The 25076-nt window shown below is 44.1% G+C and overlaps 4 non-coding genes and 5 pseudogenes across 4 annotated transcripts; all 9 read right to left on the minus strand.

The window, feature by feature from the left end:
* Window positions 1-27: 27 nt before the first annotated feature.
* Window positions 28-146, minus strand: LOC133006913 (5S ribosomal RNA). Its single transcript, XR_009679418.1, has one exon. It is a non-coding gene; the product is annotated as a 5S ribosomal RNA (ribosomal RNA).
* A 214-nt stretch (window positions 147-360) lies between these two features.
* Window positions 361-479, minus strand: LOC133007009 (5S ribosomal RNA). Its single transcript, XR_009679508.1, has one exon. It is a non-coding gene; the product is annotated as a 5S ribosomal RNA (ribosomal RNA).
* A 214-nt stretch (window positions 480-693) lies between these two features.
* On the minus strand, window positions 694-812 carry LOC133007777 (5S ribosomal RNA; annotated as a pseudogene).
* A 214-nt stretch (window positions 813-1026) lies between these two features.
* Window positions 1027-1145, minus strand: LOC133007729 (5S ribosomal RNA; annotated as a pseudogene).
* Window positions 1146-1362: 217 nt separating this feature from the next.
* Window positions 1363-1481, minus strand: LOC133007826 (5S ribosomal RNA; annotated as a pseudogene).
* A 214-nt stretch (window positions 1482-1695) lies between these two features.
* LOC133007812 (5S ribosomal RNA) lies at window positions 1696-1814 on the minus strand (annotated as a pseudogene).
* A 214-nt stretch (window positions 1815-2028) lies between these two features.
* LOC133007730 (5S ribosomal RNA) lies at window positions 2029-2147 on the minus strand (annotated as a pseudogene).
* A 217-nt stretch (window positions 2148-2364) lies between these two features.
* On the minus strand, window positions 2365-2483 carry LOC133005972 (5S ribosomal RNA). Its single transcript, XR_009678533.1, has one exon. It is a non-coding gene; the product is annotated as a 5S ribosomal RNA (ribosomal RNA).
* A 214-nt stretch (window positions 2484-2697) lies between these two features.
* Window positions 2698-2816, minus strand: LOC133005965 (5S ribosomal RNA). The gene has a single exon (XR_009678526.1). It is a non-coding gene; the product is annotated as a 5S ribosomal RNA (ribosomal RNA).
* Window positions 2817-25076: the final 22260 nt, after the last annotated feature.

Raw genomic sequence — 25076 nt, forward strand, 5'->3', positions numbered from 1 at the left:
CTGCTGGTTGCAAAGCAAATTTGAAAAAGCTTACAGCACCTGGTATTCCCAGGCGGTCTCCCATCCAAGTACTAACCAATCCCGACCCTGCTTAGCTTCCGAGATCAGACGAGATCGGGCGTGCTCAGGGTGGTATGGCCGTAAGCGAAAGATTCAAACCACAATACCTTATTTATACATGTGAACCACCACCACCATCATCAAATCATGACAATTATCAATAATTTCCATCAGTAATAATGTCAGGGTTCCATATCCTTGTTTTCTTTGATGGTGAGTCTTTCCTGCTCTTTCCAAGATGTTTCTCCTTTAAAGCAGCAGCAACCGTTCCCTCTGCTGGTTGCAAAGCAAATTCGAAAAAGCTTACAGCACCTGGTATTCCCAGGCGGTCTCCCATCCAAGTACTAACCAAGCCCGACCCTGCTTAGCTTCCGAGATCAGACGAGATCGGGCGTGTTCAGGGTGGTATGGCCGTAAGCTAAAGTCTCAACCCACAATACCTTATTTGTACATGTGAACCACCACCACCATCATCAAATCATGACAATTATCAAGCATTTCCATCAGTAATAATGTCAGGGTTCCATATCCTTGTTTTCTTTGATGGTGAGTCTTTCCTGCTCTTTCCAAGATGTTTCTCCTTTAAAGCAGCAGCAACCGTTCCCTCTGCTGGTTGCAAAGCAAATTCGAAAAAGCTTACAGCACCTGGTATTCACAGGCGGTCTCCCATCCAAGTACTAACCAAGCCCAACAATGCTTAGCTTACGAGATCAGACAAGATCGGGCGTGCTCAGGGTGGTATGGCCGTAAGCGAAAGACTCAACCCACAATACCTTATTTATACATGTGAACCACCACCACCATCATCAAATCATGACAATTATCAATCATTTCCATCAGTAATAATGTCAGGGTTCCATATCCTTGTTTTCTTTGATGTTGGGTCTTTCCTGCTCTTTCCAAGATGTTTCTCCTTTAAAGCAGCAGCAACCGTTCCCTCTGCTGGTTGCAACGCAAATTCGAAAAAGCTTACAGCACCAGGTATTCCCAGGCGGTCTCCCATCCAAGTACTAACCAAGCCCAACAATGCTTAGCTTACGAGATCAGACAAGATCGGGCGTGCTCAGGGTGGTATGGCCGTAAGCGAAAGACTCAACCCACAATACCTTATTTATACATGTGAACCACCACCACCACCATCATCAAATCATGACAATTATCAATCATTTCCATCAGTAATAATGTCAGGGTTCCATATCCTTGTTTTCTTTGATGGTGAGTCTTTCCTGCTCTTTCCAAGATGTTTCTCCTTTAAAGCAGCAGCAACCGTTCCCTCTGCTGGTTGCAAAGCAAATTCGAAAAAGCTTACAGCACCTGGTATCCCCAGGCGGTCTCCCATCCAAGTACTTACCAAGCCCAACAATGCTTAGCTTACGAGATCAGACAAGATCGGGCGTGCTCAGGGTGGTATGGCCGTAAGCGAAAGACTCAACCCACAATACCTTATTTATACATGTGAACCACCACCACCATCATGAAATCATGACAATTATCAAGCATTTCCATCAGTAATAATGTCAGGGTACAATATCCTTGTTTTCTTTGATGGTGAGTCTTTCCTGCTCTTTCCAAGATGTTTCTCCTTTAAAGCAGCAGCAACCGTTCCCTCTGCTGGTTGCAAAGCAAATTCGAAAAAGCTTACAGCACCTGGTATTCCCAGGCGGTCTCCCATCCAAGTACTAATCAAGCCCAACAATGCTTAGCTTACGAGATCAGACAAGATCGGGCGTGCTCAGGGTGATATGGCCGTAAGCGAAAGACTCAACCCACAATACCTTATTTATACATGTGAACCACCACCACCATCATCAAATCATGACAATTATCAATCATTTCCATCAGTAATAATGTCAGGGTTCCATATCCTTGTTTTCTTTGATGTTGGGTCTTTCCTGCTCTTTCCAAGATGTTTCTCCTTTAAAGCAGCAGCAACCGTTCCCTCTGCTGGTTGCAACGCAAATTCGAAAAAGCTTACAGCACCAGGTATTCCCAGGCGGTCTCCCATCCAAGTACTAACCAAGCCCAACAATGCTTAGCTTACGAGATCAGACAAGATCGGGCGTGCTCAGGGTGGTATGGCCGTAAGCGAAAGACTCAACCCACAATACCTTATTTATACATGTGAACCACCACCACCACCATCATCAAATCATGACAATTATCAATCATTTCCATCAGTAATAATGTCAGGGTTCCATATCCTTGTTTTCTTTGATGGTGAGTCTTTCCTGCTCTTTCCAAGATGTTTCTCCTTTAAAGCAACAGCAACCGTTCCCTCTGCTGGTTGCAAAGCAAATTTGAAAAAGCTTACAGCACCTGGTATTCCCAGGCGGTCTTCCATCCAAGTACTAACCAGGCCCAACCCTGCTTAGCTTCCGAGATCAGACGAGATCGGGCGTGCTCAGGGAGGTATGGCCGTAAGCGAAAGACTCAACCCACAATACCTTATTTATACATGTGAACCACCACCACCATCATCAAATCATGACAATTATCAATCATTTCCATCAGTAATAATGTCAGGGTTCCATATCCTTGTTTTCTTTGATGGTGAGTCTTTCCTGCTCTTTCCAAGATGTTTCTCCTTTAAAGCAGCAGCAACCGTTCCCTCTGCTGGTTGCAAAGCAAATTTGAAAAAGCTTACAGCACCTGGTATTCCCAGGCGGTCTCCCATCCAGGTACTAACCAGGCCCGACCCTGCTTAGCTTCCGAGATCGGACGAGATCAGGCGTGCTCAGGGTGGTATGGCCGTAAGCGAAAGTCTCAACCCACAATACCTTATTTATACACGTGAACCACCACCATCGTCATCAATTCATGACAATTATCAATCATTTCCATCAGTTATAATGTCATGGTTCCATGTACTGTTTGTTCCTTGATGGTGACTAAACTCCCTGCTCTTTCATCCTTCTCTCCAAATATGACATTTTGAGAGTGCTATGCTACTAGTGCATGAATAAGGTAGTGTTTTGGATTATCAAAAGTCGTTTGAATGTTCACTCTCTTCCTTCAGTGGTGATGTGTGTGTGTGTTCCACATCCTTGTTTTCTTTGATGGCATGTCTTTCCTGCTCTTTCCAAGATGTTTCTCCTTTAAAGCAGCAGCAACGATTCCCTCTGCTGGTTGCAAAGAAAATTCGAAAAAGCTTACAGCACCTGGTATTCCCAGGCGGTCTCCCATCCAAGTACTAACCAGGCCCGACCGTGCTTAGCTTCCGAGATCGGACGAGATCTGGCGTGCTTTTTTTTTTATTACCAAAAAGTTTTTGCATTTACATTCATTACAAGTACATTTACATTTTAACACATTTTGTAATATGTCAGCCTCTTTCCAGGCCTGTTCTTTTTACATGCATATTATTTACTTCACAGAAAACACACAAATCAATAAAATATCAAATCAAAATCAAATCATAAAGAGAAACATCCCTTTTAACCAAAATTCATTTTCACCTGATTCACATCTCCATTTATTATTTCAATAAAAGTACTTCCATCCACAAATCCTTTTCTGAACTCCTCTTCTCCAATATAGCCCCATATCTGTCTCACATCTCTTTCTGTTAAGTTTTTAAAAACAGTCCAGACATTACATTTCCTTTTCTCGTAGTGACCCGTGTTCCTTCTTATTTTAACTGCATACCTTGCATGGCTCAGCACATAGTTCATGAGGTTTACATTGCATCCCTTCTGTCTTTCATTCACACCAAACAGCCACAGCTTCTTCCATTCCATTCTCACTGCCCATTCCCCTTTCCAGCATTTATTTATTAACATCTTTATTTTTTCAAAGTATCCCCTTAGTTCTTTACATTCAACAAACTCATTCATACATGTTTCCACTCCCTCACCACATAAATCACATTCCTTTTCAACATTGCAGTCAAACTTGATTATTATTATATTATTAAAAATCCGGTTGTGCCTTAGCCTGAAATCAAAGTGTTCGCATTCAATGCTATTCCATTTCACTCTCAAACTCTCCCATATGCTCTCCACATCCATTCCATTCATAACTTTGTTCCACACTTTCTCTGCAGCTGGTCTCCTTATCTCTTTTCCTCTCATACATTTATAAATCACTCTGGTTTTCACATTTGCCAATCTCACCTTGCATTCTCCTTCTCCCACATACATTTCTATTTTATCTTCCCCCCTCACCACGTTCTCTCTCTCAATCATTTCCATCCATTCTTTGGGCATTGCTGTCTTTATTTTCTCTATTACTCCTTTTGCTGTGCCCAGCCATATTTCATCCCCATTCCCTCTTACTTCATTCACAATAACCTGTGCTCTCATGAAGCCAGGTATGTACTCATACACCATATCCCTTACCTTTCTTATCCCTGCCCTCCATATCACCCTATTGAAAATAGTTTCTCCCTCTGCCATTATTTTTGGATTTAAAAACACTACACTTTCCTTGTCCCTAACTGTCACTGTCACTGTTGTATCATCCGCAAATTGATATAGTGTGCTCACCTGTCCGCCCAGTAGTTCTATGCCCTTAATCCTCCTATTCTGCAGTATGAGTACCGCTAACGGCTCTGCTGACAAGGAGTACAGCAGAGCCGATAGCGGACATCCATGCCTCACTGACCTTTCTAATCTGAATTCACCTGTGACTATCCGATTGACTTTAATCTTACTGCCTGCTCTTTCATACATTCGCCTAACCCAGACATGGGCAAAGTACGGCCCGTTGGGCTTTTTGATCCGGCCCGCCGAACTTGTCCAAATATTAAAAAAAAAAAAAATAATAATAAAAAAAAAAATTGAATTTTTAATTTTTTTTTAAACTAACAATTTAGTAGCACTTAAATGGCATGTACTCATAGCACTTTGTAGTTTTGCTTTATTTTTTAAGAAATCATACTTTTTTGATTCTTGTTCTGGGTTTGAACCCTCGGGGTTGATGCACTTATAGAAGTCGCTTTGGATAAAAGCGTCAGCTAAATTAAATTTGCCCGGGAGTGTGGTGTATAGGGCTTGAAAAGGCACATGATCTCCCTTCACTTTTTCCCTTTGCCCTGTGAGCCCTTCTGTAAAATGAGAGGATCCAGGAAACTGGCCCGGCCCCCAAATTTTAGAACCCATTGTGGCCCGCGAGTCAAAATGTTTTCCCCACCCCTGGCCTAACCCATCCTATCAACCTTCCTCCAAATCCCACCTTCTCTAAAACTTTATACAAATAACCATGATCTGCTCTGTCAAATGCTTTGTTAAGATCTAAACTGACTACTGCTCCTCCATTGTTCTCCTTCATGTGTGTTATTGTGTCTCTAATACTACTTATTGTGTCCGCTATGTCTCTTCCTGGTATGCTATATGCTTGTGTGCTTCCCACCACCGTCCCTATTACTTCTTTCATCCCTACTCCCTTTTTTATATATTATGCTCACTAACCCTGTTGTCATACTATGCAGCATTCCTCCCTTCTTGTTACGATCTTATTTTTAAGCGGACCCAAAAGTGCAGACAGAGAACACGGCAGGTAGATGGTAGGAAAAGGTTTATTGGAAATTCCAATAAGGCAGGCAGGTAGCAGACAGGTAGCAGGTAGCAAGCAGGTAGCAGGCAGATAGCAGGCAGATAGCAGGTAGCAGGCCGGAGCAGGTAGCAAGCAGGTAGCAGGCAGGTAGCAGGCAGATAGCAGGTAGCAGGCCGGAGCAGGTAGCAAGCAGGTAGCAGGCAGGTAGCAGGCAGGTAGCAGGCAGATAGCAGGCCGGAGCAGGTAGCATGCAGGTGGCGCAGAACTCTGTGGCATGGAGTAGAACCAGGAAGGTGTGCAGCTGAACCACACAGGTGAACGGACGATCTGGCGAAGACTGGGGAGATGAGCTTAGGCTTTATGGAGTGGAGGTGGAGTTGATTAGATGAGTCTCAGCTGCGAAGGTGTTCCACAGGAGGCCCCTCCCAGCTCCAGCCACCTATGGAAAGGGAACAGTAGGGGAAGGGATTACCTGGTCCTAACAGTACCCCCCCCCCCCTAATGGACGCCACGCCGACGGACGTCCAGAAGGCGGCGCACGGAGAAAGCTGGGTGATCGTCAATTATCCGGGCGGGTGGAGGGGGTTTGGCTGGAGGGCACAGAGGGCTAGAGGAAACTAGTTTTAACTGTGAAACGTGAAAGGTGGGATGTATTCTTAAAGTATTGGGCAGCTTCAACTTGACAGCCGAGGGATTGATTACCCTATCAATTACAAATGGTCCAATGAAGCGAGGGGCTAACTTCTTAGAGACTGACTTGGAATGTCTCTGGAGGAAAGCCACACTGACTGACCTGGCTGATAAACGGGAGCAGGAATCCTACGCTTGTCAGCGATGCGTTTGTTGGCCTCCACAGACCGAAGGAGCGCCGAACGAGTGTCATCCCAGGCCTTCCTACAGCGACGAAGGTGATGCTGAACGGAGGGACCGCCAAATCCTTCTCCTGAGAGGGAAACAGAGGTGGTTGATATTCAAGAGAAGCCTCAAAAGGGGACATACCTGTGGCCGCGTTGGTTAGGGAATTATGGGCATATTCAATCCAGGTCAGGTGAGAGCTCCAGGTTGACGGGTTGAGTGATGAGATGCAACGCAAGGCAGACCCCAGGTCCTGATTAGCCCTCTCTGTCTATCCATTGGTCTGTGGGTGGAATCCGGAAGATAGGCTGACCTTGGGTCCAAGGCCCTGGCAAAAAGCCTTCCAAACATGAGAGGTGAACTGGGGACCCCTGTCAGAGACAATATCAACTGGTATGCCGTGTAGACGAAAAACATGGTCGGTTTATAGTTTGGCAGTCTCCTGAGCAGATGGTAACTTTTGAAGGGTATGAAAATGGACAGCCTTGGAAAATCGGTCTACAACGGTGAAAACGACTGTGTTACCTTGTGAGGGAGGCAAACCACAGACGAAGTCCAAGGCGATGTGTGACCATGGACGGCTAGGAACAGGAAGTGGACGCAGGAGGCCAGCTGGAGGACGGTGGGAAGCCTTGCTCCTCGCACACACCGAACAGGCAGCAACATAAGAGCGTGTATCTGCATCCATCTTGGGCCAACAGAAGTGTCTCTTCAGGAGAGAGAGAGTGCGGCTAATTCCCGGATGGCAGGCAAACCTAGAGGTGTGAGCCCACTGCAGGACCTGAGAACAGAAAGAATCTGGGACAAAGAGTCTGTTAGGTGGGCCTGTACCTGGATCACGATGGTTCTGTTGTGCCCGTCTAATCTCCGCTTCAATCTCCCATGTGACTGCTGCCACCACGCAGGAGGGAGGCAAGACGGTCTCTGAACTTGCATCGGACATCTCACTCATATGTTGTCTGGAGAGGGCATCCGGTTTGATGTTACGTTTACCTGGGCGGTAGGTTAATGTAAAGTTGAAACGACTGAAAAACAAAGCCCACCGAGCCTGTCTGGAATTTAGCCTCTTAGCTGACTGAATGTACTCTAAATTCTTGTGATCAGTCCAAACTATGAATGGTTGCTCCGCCCCCTCCAGCCAATGTCTCCAATCCTCTAAAGCTAACTTGACCGCTAATAACTCCCTGTTCCCAACATCGTAATTCCTCTCCGCAGGTGACAAGTGACGTGAATAATAGGCACATGGGTGAAGCTTGTGATCTGGACCAGAAAGTTGAGATAGAACTGCTCCTACCCCAGTATCCGAGGCATCAACTTCTACTACAAACTGCAGAGAGGAATCTGGTTGAACTAGCATAGGAGCTGAGATGAAGAGATTATTGAGCTTGCAAAATGCTGCCTCTACCTGCGGTGTCCAGGAAAACTGCACAGAGGAAGAGGTTAGTTTACAGAGGGGAGCTGCCACTTGACTGAAGCCTTTGATGAATCGGCGATAGAAGTTTGCAAAGCCAAGAAAACTCTGCAATTTCTTGCGTGTCGTGGGTGTGGGCCATTCAGATACCGCTTTAATCTTTTCAGGGTCCGTCTTCACCTGCCCACCCTCGATGATGTACCCCAGGAAACTGACAGAGCTGGTGTGAAACTCGCACTTCTCTGCCTTGACAAAAAGTTTATTCTCCAGTAGTCTCTGGAGAACTAGCCGGACATGGGACACATGTTCACTGAGGTCCTTGGAGAAAATCAGGATGTCATCTAAATAAACAAAAACAAAACGGTTATTGAAGTCACGAAGGACATCATTCACCAGTCCCTGAAAAACTCCTGGAGCGTTGGTCAATCCAAAAGGCATAACAAGATATTCAAAATGGCCTAGGGGTGTGTTAAAAGCAGTCTTCCATTCATCTCCATCGCGAATCCGCACAAGATGGTAAGCATTGCGGAGGTCCAGTTTGGAGAAGACAGTGGCTTCCTGAAGAGGTTCAAAAGCAGAGCTGATTAGCGGAAGGGGGTATTTGTTCTTGATAGTGATGTTATTCAGGCCACGGAAGTCGATACAAGGGCGGAGAGTCTTATCCTTCTTCATGACAAAACAAAAAACAGCACCAAGAGGGGAAGAGGATGGGCGGATTATCCCAGCAGCTAAGGATTCCTTAATATCATTTTCCATGGCCTCCCGTTCAGGGCGCAAGATATTATATAACCGGCTAGCGGGCAGACTTGAACCAAGGACCATGTCAATAGGACAATCATAAGGTCTATGGGGGGGGTAGAGAAAAACCTCACCTAAATCATGGTACTCCAAAGGAATGGCTGACAAGTCTGGTGGCTTGGGCTGAGGGCAACCTGATGCGTTGGCTCCATCTGGTGGGGACAAAGCTGACTGCAGGCACGTAGAGTGACAAACTGCTCCAACCTATGATTCTCCCCAAGAACAAGAGGTGAATTTGGAGATGACATTATCTTGAGGCAAATGGTTTCACGGTGGTTACCAGAGAGGACGAGGGTGAGAGGAGATGTTTGGTGGGTTATCTTAGCTAAAAATCTACCATCCAGAGCATTAGCATTTAAGGAAGTCTTTAAGGGCTCGATGACTTAAGCTAACTGTATAGCTAAATCGTAGTCAAGGAAATTATCTTCGGCACCCGAGTCTACAAGTGCTGGGAGGGGCAGAGACAACTGATTGGAGCAAATCGTAGCTGAAACTTGTAATTGGGACTTATGTGGGGGGAAGTGGTTGGCTTGGCTCATCAGTACCCCCATCCTTACAGACAAGCCCGGTCTTTTGGTAGAATAGGACAAGTCACACGGAAATGACCCACTTGTCCACAATATATGCACTCACCGGCCCGGATGCAACGTAGACGCTCCGCCGGAGTTAGTCGGGCCCTGCCAAGTTGCATGGGTTCATCCTCAGGATAAGCAGTGGCCAAGCTGGGCAGAATTGGGTGGGTCTGTTGTGGACCAACTGTGGTGAGAGTTCTGGGCACAAAGGGAGTGCTGGTGACTGGCTGCGAAAGAGAAGATTTCTCCAGGCTGCGCTCACGTAGGCGATTGTCCAACCTGATAGTTAGAGAAATCAGGGAGCTGAGACTCTCAGGTTCATCCCTGGAGGCAAGTTCATCTTTAAGCAGTTCATTCAACCCTTTCAAAAAAAAAACCCTCTTAAGGCACGCTCATCCCATAGAGCATCAGCTGCCATGGTCCAGAATTCCACAGCGTAGTCTGCTGCGCTCCTTAACCCTTGATGGAGACTCAATAAACGTCTTGATGCAGAGCCATGGCAATCAGGATGATCAAAAACTCTTCTTAAATTGGAAATAAAATCCTCATAGGTCACAGTAGTAAGAGACAGAGGTGTATAAACTGCTTCAGCCCATGCCAAAGCTCTCCCTCTCAGCAATCCCAAAACGTAATGAATCTTAGATTGGTCAGCTGGAAAAAATGAGGAACGTTGTTGAAAAACCATACCACACTGGAGCAGGAAATCCCGACATGTCTTCAGATCTCCATTAAAGGGCTTGGGGTTGGTAGCCAGGGAATCCAGATTAGCAGTGGTAGCAAGATGTATTGGGGCTGGGGGAGCAGGATCAGGTAATGAAGCAGCAGCTGGAAATGAGGCACACAGAGAGGTAAGCAACGAGACTTGTTGGGTTATTTCAGTTACTTGATTTACCAGAGCGCGGTTTGTGTCTGTGAGGCCCTGGAGAAGCTGTTCATGCTGTCCAAGAAGAGCTCCTTGACTGGTTAGAGCATGGATTAGTTGGCTGGAAACCGGTGTTGTGTCTGCTGGGTCCATGTTGGCCAGATCGTTCTGTTACGATCTTATTTTTAAGCGAACCCAAAAGTGCAGACAGAGAACACGGCAGGTAGATGTTAGGAAAAGGTTTATTAGAAATTCTAATAAGGCAGGCAGGTAGCAGACAGGTAGCAGACAGGTAGCAAGCAGGTTGCAGGCAGGTAGCAGGCAGATAGCAGGTATAAGACGATACCTGCTATCGCCAGGATCTGGCGAAGACTGGGGAGATGAGCTGAGGCTTTGTGGAGTGGAGGTGGAGTTGATTAGATGAGTCTCAGCTGCGAAGGTGTTCCACAGGAGGCCCCTCCCAGCTCCAGCCACCTATGGAAAGGGAACAGTGGGTGAAGGGATTACCTGGTCCTGACACTTCTCTTCTATCCATCTATATAATCTCTCCAACACTGGTACTAATTCTTCTCTAAACTCTATATACAATTCTTCTATTATTCCATCTATCCCTGGACTTTTATTTCTGCCTAACCCATTAATTGCTCTCTCTATCTCTCCCTTACTTATCTCTCCTTCGCACACCTCTCTATCCTCATCACTCAGTCTAGCTTCCATCTTGTCTATAACCTGCCTACTACTCTCCTCATCTACCACTTCTTTCTTATATAACTCTCTATAAAATTCTTCTACTCTTTCCACTATCCCTACAAGATCTGTTATTCCCCCCCCCTTTCCCTCCACTTGTCAAAATACTTTTTCTCCTGCCTTGTCTTCTATAGCCTTAAGAAATACCCTGTACATTTTTCTCCCTCTATAGCATATTTAGCTCTACTTCTTATTATTGCTCCCTGACACTTTCCCTGTTCTATTTCCTTAAGTTCATTTTTCTTTCTTATATATCCCTCTATGTCAATATTAACCCCTTCCCCTGCTTTCTTCCCCTCTTCAACTGACTCCTCTTTTAGCCTTTGTTCTTTCTCTCTTTCTTTCTTTCCCCTGTTCCTGCTGTGTTTTTTGCTCATGTTCCTTATCCCCTCTTTCAGCCTTTCCCACCACCTCCCTGTGTCTTCCTCATACATTCTCTCATTCATCTCCCACATTATGTATTCTCTCACTTCTTTTTTATATTTTTCATCTTTAAGCAGCTGACCATTCATACACCACACTCCCCCTCCTCTTCTCCTTGATTCCCCACCTATTGTAAATTTTAACACCTTGTGATCACTATACGTTGTGGTTGTATATTCTATACCTTTTATCCTTTCCGCTATGCCCTTTGTGCTCAATACTAAATCTATCCTACTCTGTTTCAATTCCCCTTTCACCAGCTGTACTCTTGAAAACTCTCTCCCCTCTGGATTTCTTTCTCTCCATACGTCACTCAATCCTTTCATGCTCTTTATCTTTTATAACACCTCTCTCGTATCATTCTTAAAATGCATGTTCCTTGACACATCCAATTTCCCACACCACACATTAAAGTCCCCCACGATCATACAGTTTTCATCATACATCATTCCCATCTTTTCAAACATCACCTTTCTTTCTTTCTCCTCATTCGGCACATACACATTTACCAGCTTCATTTCCTCATTCATATATTCAAATTTGATCCCCATCTCCCTCATCTTCACACCTTCTCACATTCCCTATCACTCCCTTTTTTGTTAATATTGCTACACCTCTTGCATTCCCATGTCCATTATTTGCAAACACATCTCCCCTCCATTCATCCTCCACCTCTTTCATACATCTCTCATTCCAGTGTGTTTCCTACATAACAGATCCTGTAAACATATTATGTCATAATTACTCTCCCCATATATCTGATGTCTTTTGTTTTTGTTCTTTAGCCCCCTTGCATTTATTGAAATTATTGTTAACATTATTAGTATTGTTATTTTCATTTTGTTTTTTCCTTAGTTTTACTTTTCTTATTTATCCTCATATGCCTCTGAGTATTCTGTCTTTTCCTCATTTGTTTTATTTTTTCCTCTGTATCCATGTCTGTTTCGGATCCTACCATCTGTGATGCGGTGGTCTCCTCTCCAGTCTCTTTGGGCTTTGCTCCATTCGGTGCATTGTCCGTCCCTCCAGTGTCATCCTCTCCTCGCCTTTTCCCCAGGCCTGCTTCCTTCTCTCCGTCTTTCCTTTCGACAGTCGCCCCCTTCTCTGGCCTTCTCGTCTCCTTCGTTTTGGGACCTTTCTTCTCCACCCCGTCTCTCCTTCCCCCTGTCATCACCTCTCGCTCCAGCACTCCTCTCCTCCTTCCTCCATCTTCCTCCTCGTCGTTTCCTCTCGTTCTCTCCTTCCGGTCCGCTCCCTCTTTCTTTCCTCCTTTCGTCTCCTCCGTCCTCCGCTCTCCTTCCTGCTTTCCTGCATCCTCCCTCACCGTCTCCTCCATTTCATTTCCGTCTCCCTCCTCCACACTTTCCATGTCCTCCGCGTCTCCTTCCTCCCTGCTCCCACTCTCACTTTCTTGTTCACTCTCACTTGTTTCATCTTCTGCCTCACTTTTATTGCATCTGCATTCATTTATCAGGTTCTGGCACAAATGACATCTCTTCCTCCCCTGCGTGCAATCCCTTGCATAATGACCCTGCACTCCACATCTGTTGCAGTGAAATTCAGGGCACTCTCTCATTATGTGGCCTGGTTTTATGCAAAGCCTGCACACTTTAACTTGTTTGTCATGAAGCACCCTGAAATACTCAGCCAACAGCGCTGTGTCAAATTTAGCAGAATAAGGCAGTGATTGTATTTGATTATTAAATTATACTTTCAGGAACCTTGTCCTCCTCCTTTTAATAGGAGCTACTGCTGAGACTCCCCATAGTTGTAGCTTTCCCAGTATCTCCCTGTCCTCAATATAGAATGGCAAGTTCATGAATGACACGACCAGCTCGTCATTAACTAGTTCTCTGGCGTGCACCCTTGTCTCCCCAATCTTAAATCCTTCCATAAGCCTATCTTTCCCTTTCGGGTGGCTCATGGTCATTTCGTATTTTTTATCCATTAATTGTCTGCACGCCCTGGAGTTGTCTCCTCTGCTTGGCTGTGTTTTCAGGCTCCTGTGGGCGGAGTCACACCGATGATCAGTGGGAATGAGGCACACCTGTGGACCCACTACTTGGGAGCCCTGCAGACTGGTCTCTGTCTCTCTCATTCACCGAGTCTACCTCCACAGGGGCATGTGGAGGTTTTGTTTGTATTCATTCTGGCTAGAATAAAGACTGTAACTACAGAACTTTGTGGCTGTCTGTGGTTCTTGTTTCACACCCTGAGCAAAGGTGTAACAAGTGGGGGCTCGTCCGAAATCCAGATTCAGGTTTGTTTCTCACTCTTTTCTGTACTGAGAAAGTAATAGTGTACTGGTTGCCTAGAGTGAGTGAAAACTTTAGAGTGTGAATGTAGTACTTTGAGCTTACATCGCTGGTACTAATTGCATTCATTATCAGGCACTAATTAGAGGGATTCATCTTTGGAGTTACCTTTCCTGGTAGGAATAAGCAACAGTATCTCTCTCGGGGGGTCTGTTGGTTTGTTATTTTTGTGCATAAACATGATTTGACTTCCTGTCTTGGGTACACGTCCATGTCCGTCTGGTGAGTAACAGCATAGCTGGGGCTTTACCTGGTCATTGGTTTTGTGTTTAAAACACCTGTCATGAAATGCATGAAGACTAGGGTCCAGAGAAGGTAGTTAGCATTGGTTAGGCAGATAGTCAGGGGAGAGGTATTCCAAAGGTGATGAAATATATATAAATTAAATTAAAAAAATAAATAAAGTTATCTGAGGTGGGTCTTTTGGAAACGATGGCTACCATTGAGGATTTTGTGCAGTGTCCTAGTGTGGAGGTGCTAGGAAAAGGTACCAGGGAGCAGTTGTTAAAAATTGCTGAGCATCATGAAATGGAGCTTCCTAAAACGGTTCGCAAGGAAGTAATGTACGCTACTTTAAAGGCCCAGTTAGAAAAGCTTGGTGTTTTGCCAGTGCTTCCCCCTTCTGATTCTTCCACAGATGAGGTTGTTGCTGATGAGGAAGTAGCGGCCAGATCCAGGTTAAAGGGCAGTACAATTTTTTTCCTTTCTGACTTTGGTGACATTACGTTTGAACAGAAGAAAGAAATTATGTTGCTACATCACCAACAGGAAAGTGAAGTTCGTGCCCATGAAGAGCGAGTTCATGCCAGGGAGCAAGAAGAGCGTGCCCAGGAACGTGTCCATGAAGAGCGAGTTCATGCCAGGGAGCAGGAATGGGAGTTTGAACGACTAAAAGTAACTACTAGGCTGGTTGAACTGGAGCTGATTAAAGAGGGGAAGTTGACACCAGTTGCGCCAGCAGTGTCCACAGATACTTTTGAGAAAAGGATGTGGATACTTTCTTTGGTCTTTTTAAGCGGTTAGGTCAAGCACGCCAGTGGACTGATTTAGAGAAGGCGTTGCTCTTACAATGTGTGCTCACAGGTAAGGCTCAAGAGGCATTCTCTGCTCTAAGTGTAGCAGATACTCAGAACTATTTCAAGGTTAAGGCTGCAGTACTTAGGGCCTATGAACTTGTACCGGAGGCGTATCGCCAGCAGTTCAGGAAACTGAGAAAATCAGAAGGGCAAACTTATGTAGAGCTGGTGCGTGGACTGACCACCCAATTTAATCGCTGGCTTCTAGCTTCTGAGGTAAATGAAATTGAAGATCTTAAGGAACTGGTTCTGTTAGAGCAGTTCAAAGATATTCTTCCTGACCGAGTTACTACTTACCTAAACGAGCATCAAGTTGGAACGGTAAGAGAGGCTGCGGTGTTGGCTGATGAATACTCCTTAACCCATAAGATGTATGACTGGGGGAACAGGGAAGATCTATCTAGGGGTCGTCAGGTTAAACTGAGTGGAGAGGTTTTGAGTCCAGAGTTAAAATCCTCGTATGGCTGGAGGGATAAAGGGAATGAAACCAGAACCTGTAACTATTGTCTAGGGGAGGGACACTGGAAGAACAAGTGTCCTGCCCTCAGGTCACAGAACAAGGTTCTCCAAAATAGCAGGGGACCTAAGCCTGCTGCCCTTGCGGCTCGTGCCCAGCAGATTGACAGGGAGAAGGCACTGGATGCTGTAAAATTCCATACTAACCCAAAACTAAATACAGGAGAATGTGATCTGGGTTATGCACCTTATCTACATGAGGGTTATGTGTCTCTGCTGGGGAGTGACACACAAGTTCCAGTTAGGATACTGAGGGACACGGGCTCTTTAGAGTCCTTTGTTGTTGAGTCTGTTCTTCCATTTTCTTCGGAAACTGACACAGGGCTTTCTGTGCTGGTTAAAGGAATGGGGATGCAACTGTTTTCGGCTCCTTTTGCATAGTTTTTTGTTGTCTTCTGCTTTAGTTAAGGGACAGGTGTCCATGGGAGTCCGGCCATCATTACCGGTTCCAGGAGTGGCGATCATCCTAGGGAATGATCTGGCTGGAAACAAAGTATGGCCTGATCTACTCCCTTCACTGGTAGGTTGTTCTAATCCAGTGGTGAGGAAACCTGTTGACCCAGAGGTATTTCCAACAGGTGCAGTAACCCGAGCACAGACTGGTAAAGAGAGAAAAAATATATATCTGGGTAAAGTGGTTGGGCAGGGTGCGGTGCGCCCTGTAACAGCAAAGGTGGAGGCCATTGAGAAGTTTCCTTTTCCCACTACAAAGAGGGAGCTTTCCAGGTTTCTTGGTATGGTGGGTTATTATCGGGGGTTCTGTCCAAACTTGTCAGCAGTTGTTGCTCCTTTGACTGACCTGATGCGCAAAAAGGTTAAGTTCCAGTGGTCAGATCGGTGTCAGGAAGCCTTTAATGATGTGAAAACTTTGCTAATTTGGGCCAGCAATTTGGGTGGTGGTGCTGTGCTGTTGCAGCAAGATGCAACAGGGATTGAGAGGCCAGTCAGCTTTTTCTCTCGCAAGTTTAACTCTTACCAGTTGAATTACTCTATTATAGAGAAAGAAGCCCTGGCATTAATTTGGGCCTTGCAGCACTTTGAAGTGTACATCGGTCAAGGATGTAGGCCTTTAGTGGTGTACACTGACCACAATCCTTTAACTTTTCTGAATTCGCTACAGAACCCAAACCAACGCTTACTGAGATGGTGTTTGTTTTTATAACCATACCATCTGGAGATGTGTCATATTAAGGGTTCTGAAAATGTGATGGCTGATGCCTTGTCAAGAGCTTTACCTTAAAGACATAAGCTGTTTGTCCCATTATTGGTTCCTTCTCCCAAATCTTAAAAAAAAAAATTGCTGCCTAGGTACTAAGTTGCTGATTGGGAGTCTGTGAGCGGGGGATTGGGTACTCAACATTCCGGTAAGCAATTTAAATTGGTATAAATTGGCATAGTTGTTAGTATAGTATAATGCAGTGTAAATGTGTCCTATACATGTAAGACTTCAATAGACGGATGGACCTTTGAACTCCACCTAGAAGAAGCCTGTTCTTATGGGGGGGAATGTGACAACCCTGGAGTTGTCTCCTCTGCTTGGCTGTGTTTTCAGGCTCCTGTGGGCGGAGTCACACCGATGATCAGTGGGAATGAGGCACACCTGTGGACCCACTACTTGGGAGCCCTGCAGACTGGTCTCTGTCTCTCTCATTCACCGGGTCTACCTCTACCTCTGGCTGTCTGTGGCTCTTGTTGCACACCCTGAGCAAAGGTGTTACACATTATTAGTATTGTTATTTTCATTTTGTTTTTTCCTTAGTTTTACTTTTCTTATTTATCCTCATATGCCTCTGAGTATTCTGTCTTTTCCTCATTTGTTTTATTTTTTCCTCTGTATCCATGTCTGTTTCGGATCCTACCATCTGTGATGCGGTGGTCTCCTCTCCAGTCTCTTTGGGCTTTGCTCCATTCGGTGCATTGTCCGTCCCTTCAGTGTCATCCTCTCCTCGCCTTTTCTCCAGGCCTGCTTCCTTCTCTCCGTCTTTCTTTTCAACAGTCGCCCCCTTCTCTGGCCTTCTCGTCTCCTTCGTTTTGGGACCTTTCATCTCCACTCCGTCTCTCCTTCCTTCTGTCATCACCTCTTGCTCCAGCACTCCTCTCCTCCTTCCTCCATCCTCCTCCTCGTCGTTTCCTCTTGTTCTCTTCTTCCGCTCCGCTCCCTCATTCTTTCCTCCTCGTCTCCTCCGTCCTCCGCTCTCCTTCCTGCTTTCCTGCATCCTCCCTCACCGTCTCCATTTCATTTCCGTCTCCCTCCTCCACACTTTCCATGTCCTCTGCGTCTCCTTCCTCCCTGCTCCCACTCTCACTTTCTTGTTCACTCTCACTTGTTTCATCTTCTGCCTCACTTTTATTGCATCTGCATTCATTTATCAGGTTCTGGCACAAATCACATCTCTTCCTCCCCTGCGTGCACTCCCTTGCATAATGACCCTGCACTCCACATCTGTTGCAGTGAAATTCAGGGCACTCTCTCATTATGTGGCCTGGTTTTATGCAAAGCCTGCACACTTTAACTTGTTTGTCATGAAGCACCCTGAAATACTCAGCCAACAGCGCTGTGTCAAATTTAGCAGAATAAGGCAGTGATTGTATTTGATTATTAAATTTCACCTTCAGGAACCTTGTCCCATCAGCCACATTTGTACCAGGCCACATCCTCCTTTTAATAGGAGATACTGCTGAGACTCCCCATAGTTGTATCTTTCCCAGTATCTCCCTGTCCTCAATATAGAATGGCAAGTTCATGAATGACACGACCAGCTCGTCATTAACTAGTTCTCTGGCGTGCACCCTTGTCTCCCCAATCTTAAATCCTTCCATGAGCCTATCTTTCCCCTTCAGGTGGCTCATGGTCATTTCGTATTTTTTATCCGTTAATTGTCTGCACGCCAGCAGCCCTCCGCACAGCTCACGCACACATCTCATCAGCTCCATTGCTGTGTCTTCTCCCTCACCTTCCATCTCCACCATCACAGTCTGCTCCCTGTCGTTCCTCTCATTGTTTTTGCAGCTCTTGCTCTGCATCAGCTCTGTTTCTCTCCCGCTATCACCTCCGTGGGTGACAGCGTTTAAACTCACCCGCTCCGTGCTTGTCTCCGCCATTGTCTCGGGTGCACTTCCACACAGGCTCCGATACCCCCGCACAGTGCGTCACTGCCGCGGGGACACACACACACTAAACAAGACAATCACAATGCTAACGTCCGGTTGGATTAACACATAAGAAGTAGAAAAAAAGGGAGATGTAGAGAGAGTGCAAGAAAAAAGCTGGGAAAGAGAAAAAAAGAAAAATAGTTCCTCCGCATCCACCTGCGGTGGCGTGCTTCTGGGTCGCTAGTTGATGACGTCACTCCGTGGTGCGTTCAAGGGCGTTCAGGCTGGTGTGGCCGTAAGCGAAAGACTCAACCCACAATACCTTATTTATACATGTGAACCACCACCATCATCAAATCATGACAATTATCAATCATTTCCATCAGTAATAATGTCAGGGTTCCATGTTCTGTTTGTTCCTTGATGGTGACTAAACTCCCTGCTCTTTCATCCTTCTCTCCAAATATGACATTTTGAGAGTGCTAGGCTACTAGTGCATGAATAAGGTAGTGTTTTGGAGTATCAAAAGTCGTTTGAATGTTCACTCTCTTCCTTCAGTGGTGATGTGTGTGTGTGTGTTCCACATCCTTGTTTTCTTTGCTGGCGAGCCTTTCCTGCTCTTTCCGAGATGTTTCTTCTTTAAAGCAGCAGCAACCGTTCCCTCTGCTGGTTTCAAAGAAAATTCAAAAAAACTTACAGCACCTGGTATTCCCAGGCGGTCTCCCATCCAAGTACTAACCAGGCCCGACCCTGCTTAGCTTCCGAGATCGGACGAGATCTGGCGTGCTTTTATATTTTTTTTATTTCAAAAGTTCATTGTTTTTTTCATATATACAGTCATTTTCAGACAGTAGAATACCGAACAACACAGATCACTCCTTCACACCAAAACTGTAAAAAAAAAAAAAACAGAGACTCAGACTAAAAAGACATTACACAAACAAACAGCACTATCAAAATAGCGTTGAACAAACATAAAATAATAATAAACAAATATTTTCAATCATCTTTTCTACTATCCTACATTATTTACATTTTTATACAACGCATGTTCTCTTTCCCCTCCAATTCCCCATACCACTCCCACTATCATACAGTTGTCATCACACAGCATATACTTTTACACACTTTATTTCCTCATTCATATTTTAAATTTTGATCCCTATCACCCTCCGATCTCCCTCATCATCACATCTCTTCACATTCTTGATCACTCTTTTTATAATTATCTCTACTCCCCATGCATTCCCATCACCATTGTTTGCATACACATCTCCCATCCATTCATTCTCCACGTCTCTCATACGACTTTCGTCCCAGTGTGTTTCCTGTAAACATATTATATCATAATTACTCTTCCCATATATCTGCTGCCCTTTGTTTTTGTTCTTTAGCCCCCTAGCATTTATTAAAATTATCGTTAGCATTAGTAGTATACTTGTTTTAATTTTTTATTCTTCCTCTTGCTTTTCTTACTTATCCTCTTGTGCCTCTCAGTATTCTGTCTTTTCCTTATTTGTGCAACATTTTCAACCAACTCCATGTCTGTTTCAGATCCTACCGTCTGAGACGTGCAGGTCTCCTCTACAGTCTCTGTGGGAGTTACTCCACTCAGCACTTCCATCCTCTCTCAGCTTTTCATCTTCTCTTTTTCTCCTTTCTTCTGCTTCCAGGCCTGCAGTCTCCACTCCGTCTCTCCTTCCCTCTGTCGTCACCGTCTCCTTCGTCCTCACCGTCTGCGCTCCTCTCCTCCTGTCTGCATCCACCTCCGCATCGTTTCCTCGCCCTCTCTCCTCACTTTCCTTCAGGTCCGCTTTCTCCTCTCCGCCTCTCGTTCCTGTGGTCATCTCCGCCGGTGCTCGCTCTCCAGCCTGCATGCCTACATCCGTCTTTGTAGTTTCCTAGGTTCTTTCCTCCCTCTCTTGCAGCATCTCCCCCGTTCCTGCCACAAATACTGTTCCAGCCACTTCTTCCTCCTCTATACTTTCCATGTCCTCAGAGTCCCTCTCCTCGTTGCTCCCGCTCTCGCTTCCTTCTTCACTCTCATCCACCTCACCACTCTTTTCCCCCTCTCCCTCCCTCTTGTTGCACCTGCATTCCTCCACCAGGTTCCGACATAATTCGCATCTTTTGGTTCCTTTAGTGCACTCTCTCACGAAGTGTCCCTGAACTCCGCACCTGTGGCACTGGAACTCAGGGCACTCTCTCATTAAATGTCCTGGCTGGATGCACATTCTACAAACTTTCGCCTGCTTGTCGTGAATAACCCTGAAGTATTCTGCACCCAGTGCTGTGTTAAATTTGGCAGAGTATGGCAGTGACTGTATCTGACTATTGAACTTCACTTTTAGGAACCGTGTTCCATCGGCAACGTTAGTTCCAGGCCACATCCTCCTTTTGATCGGAGATGCAGCCGAGACACCCCACAGTTGCAGCTTCTCCAATATGTCCCCGTCACTTATATAAAATGGTAGATTCAAAAATGAAACGACCAGCTCATCGTTGACGAGCTCTCTGGCGTGCACCATCGTTTCGCCCATCTTAAAAACCCTCCATTAGTCTGTCTTTCCCCCTCGGGTGGCACATTGTCATTTCAAACTTCCTCTCCGCTATATATCTGCACGCCAGCAGCCCTCCACACAACTCGCGCACACATCTCATCAGCTCCATGGCTGTCGTCACGCTCTCTCCTTCTGTCTCTACCACCACAGTCAGCTTTCTCTCATCTCTGTCCGTATTTATGGTTTGTTTGCTCTGTATTATTTCACTATTCATTTCCCTTTCCCTTCCGTCGAGCACAGCATCGCTACCCCCCCCGCTCCTTTTTTGCTCCGGCCATTTCAACAGACATAAACCCCCTTACAGTGCATCACTTCCACGGGGGACACACGCAATATAAACAACACACTCACAACTCTAGTGACCGGTTGGATGTGTATATACGATGTAGAAAAAGCAGGGAAAAAAGGTATTTAGCAAGCCACATGTGGTGCTCTGCTACCGTGCTACGGTCGCACTCTGATGATGTCACGCTCCGTGGTGCGTTCAGGGTGGTATGGCCGTAACCGAAAGACTCAACCCACAATACCTTATTTATACACGTGAACCACCACCATCGTCATCAAATCATGACAATTATCAATCTTTTCCATCAGTAATAATGTCAGGGTTCCATATCCTTGTTTTCTTTGATGGTGAGTCTTTCCTGCTCTTTCCAAGATGTTTCTCCTTTAAAGCAGCAGCAACCGTTCCCTCTGCTGGTTGCAAAGCAAATTCGAAAAAGCTTACAGCACCTGGTATTCCCAGGCGGTCTCCCATCCAAGTACTAACAAAGCCCGACCCTGCTTAGCTTCCGAGATCAGACGAGATCGGGCGTGCTTTTTTTTCTCTTATTATAAAATAAATCAGTTTTTATGTACAAGAAAACTTGAATTCCAATGTAACATCACAAAAAAATAAATAATATGAAATGCAAACAATAACCATCAGCTTTTACCAAATAGGCCCTCCTGCCAAGTATTATGCAAAACTATACATCAGTTTTCCTTTGTGATTGACAGAAATGAAACTGCATCCCTTAACAAAGTGTTGAAATTCTTCCTTTTCATTCTTAAAAATTAAACTTATGTCTTTTTTCAACCCCGATACAAAGTAGGCCCAGACAGATATTATTCTTTGTTCAAAATGTGCTAGATTCCTTCTTAGCCATATAGCATATCTAGCGTGATTTAGTACATAGTTTATCATATTTATGTTTATTTTCTCTTTCTTTTCCCATACTCCAAAGAAAACAATTTTTTTCCAGTCCTTTCCCTCAAAGTACTGCTTCCCCCAGTTCTTTTGCAAGAAATCCTTTAACTTCGTGAGAAAAATCTTCAGTTTGTCACACTCATAATACAAATGCATTAATGTTTCCGGATCAGTTTTGCATATATCGCATTCCCTTCTTACATTCTTATTTATTTGGTGTATCACCACATTTGTGTACAGTCTGTTGTGCCGTAATTTAAAGTCATGATCCTGACATTCTATACTATTCTTGCTTACATTCCACTGCTTCCATATTTGATTTCCTTCCATACCTGGGAACACCTTTTCCCAAACCTTTTCCGATGCAGGTTCCTTAAATTCATTTTGGATCAGCGCTTTGTAGTAGTCTTTTACCTTTGAATCACTTAGTGGCCTTTTCTCACCATTATTTTCCATATATAACTCGGGGAACGTTATTTTCCTTTCTATAACCACGCTATTTTCTATCTGCCTCACCCAATCTATTGGTATGCTTCCTTTTATTTTGTCATACATATTTACAGTAGTTGTTTCATTCAGTTCTTCGTCATACTCCTTAACTGCATCTACTATAGCCTGGTCCCTTAGAAACCCAGGTATGAATTCATATAGGCAATCTTTTATTTGCGTTAGTCCGGAATAAAAAATGTTTTTATCCCATAGCATGTTATTGTTCATTTTTATCAATGGGTTACACCATATTGGTTGATTTATTACCTGACTGTATTTTGTGCATTCATATTTAATGTTTATTCTGTATTTCCCCCATGCATCAAACACCTCTTTATAATATCTAGGCACTTTCTCATATATGGAGCTTTTCATTATCATTATTAGACCGTTTTCTTCACATCTTCCATTTTTATATAAATATTCCCTAAAAACATTTTTCCATCCATAATCAACCCTATCGTACAGATACTTTTTAACAGTTTTTATTCGTATTGCTTTTTTCTTAATATTCAAATCCACCAATTTCAATCCTTCTTCATATTCCCCTATCAGTGTCTTTTGTGCTATTCTTGCCAGTTTCCCATCCCAAATGTAATTTGTAATTGTGCTGTTTAGCTCTTTGTGCACCCACTCTGGCATGTCTATCACAGTCAAGGCATAGACAATCTTGGATAGTATTAATGCATTTACCACTAAAACCTTCCCCTTTTAATTTTAATCTCCTCGGCTTCCACGCATTTAATGTGTTTTTCACTTTATTTATTACCCCATTCCATGTCTCATCTCTCGCCTCCTTTTCTTTCCCTCCCATATTTATCCCCAATATTTTCATATAATCTTTGAAATTCTAAAAGGTATGTTACAATCACTTTGGCTTATATTTCCGACGTACATTATTTCAGTTTTGTCTATATTTACTTTAGCCCCTGCTGCTCTCCCATATACTTCCATTTTTCCCATTATCCTTTTCACGCTATTCATATTTTTTACCATACAAGTGGTGTCATCAGCATATTGCTGTATTTTGCTTTCACCTCCATTTGGCAATTTTATCCCTTCTATTTTCTTATCCTTCTTTATCATTTCCGCGAGACTTTCAGCAGTTAAGCTGTAAAGTACTGCCGATAGCGGGCACCCTTGCCTCACAGATCTCTCCAATGGAAAGGGATCCGTTATAGCTCCATTTATTTTTATCCTACTCTTTGCATTTTTGTACAATAATTTAATCCAGTTGATTATTCTTTGCCCAAAACCAAATTTTTCTAATGTGCAAAATAAAAAACTATGCTCAACCCTATCGAAAGCTTTATTAAGGTCCATACTTAAAATTATTCCACCCTCCTTCCCCATGCATTCAATTGTGTCCCTTATTGTGCAAATAATGTCCGATATGTCCCTCCCTGGTATCCCGTACGCCTGTGTTGGTGCTATGATTGTTGGTGCTGCTGTTTTTATTCTGTTTACTAATACCTTTGCTAAAATCTTGTAATCTGTGTTTAGTACAGTTAGCGGCCTATAGTTTTCCAGTTTTCTTTTGCTTCCCTTATTTTTATATATGATCGTTATTAGTCCTGTTGCCAGCGACTCTGGTACCTCCTGCTCCTTCTCTATCTCTGCATAAATGATGCTTAAAATTGGGAGCAGCTCGTCGATAAATGTTTTATAAAATTCACTTGTAAGGCCATCTGTTCCCGGACTTTTATTGGTATTTAATGACATTATTGATTCCTTTATTTCTATGTCTTTGATGTTGTCATCACACATACTTTTCTCATCATTTGTTATCGTTTTCTTAATATTACCTAAAACTGTATTTCTATCTTCCTCCTTTGCAATTCCTTTTTTGTATAGATTTTTATAAAATGTCCCAACATTTCCAATAATGTCTACAAAATCATTTACTATCTCTCCATTTTCATTTTCTAACTCTTCAATATATACCCTCTCCTGTTTCCTTTTTTCTAATCCCAATAAGTATCCTGTGCATCTCTCCCCCTTCATCGCATATTTCTCCCTACTCCTTGTTATTGCCCCCATACATTTATTCTGTTCATAAACGTCCAGTTTGGATTTCACCTTTATGTATTGTTCTATGCTATGTTTTGGATCCTTATCAATTCTTTCTGCCTCTTCTGCCAGCTCATCCTTCAACCATTTTATTTTCTCTCTTTCTTTAAAAGCCCGGACCTTTGCATATCTAATACTTATTGTCCTTATCTTTTGCTTCAGTCTTTCCCACCATAATCCCTTGTTTCTACATATGTCTATGCTATTTTTTCCATTCTCTATGCAGGCCACTATTTTCTTTCTATATCCCTCTTCCTCTAGGAGAGCAGGCACCACACTCCTCCTCCCCTTCTCTCTATCCCAGTACCAACCTCTATTGACAGGATTGCATGGTCACTGAATGATGTGAATTTATACCCCATATTTTTTATAAGTTTAACCATTGTCTGATGTGCTATACATAAGTCTATTCTGCTTTGTTTTAATTACTATTACTATTACCCATTACTATTTGCCTTCTTGAGTATTCTCTCCTGTTTGGGTTTTTGTTCCTCCATACATCAATTAATTGTTTTTCCTCCAATGTTTTCAGAAAAATCTTTCTTG

Source organism: Limanda limanda, chromosome 7 (assembly GCF_963576545.1).
Source record: "Limanda limanda chromosome 7, fLimLim1.1, whole genome shotgun sequence".
In the NCBI taxonomy this organism is placed as follows: domain Eukaryota; kingdom Metazoa; phylum Chordata; class Actinopteri; order Pleuronectiformes; family Pleuronectidae; genus Limanda; species Limanda limanda.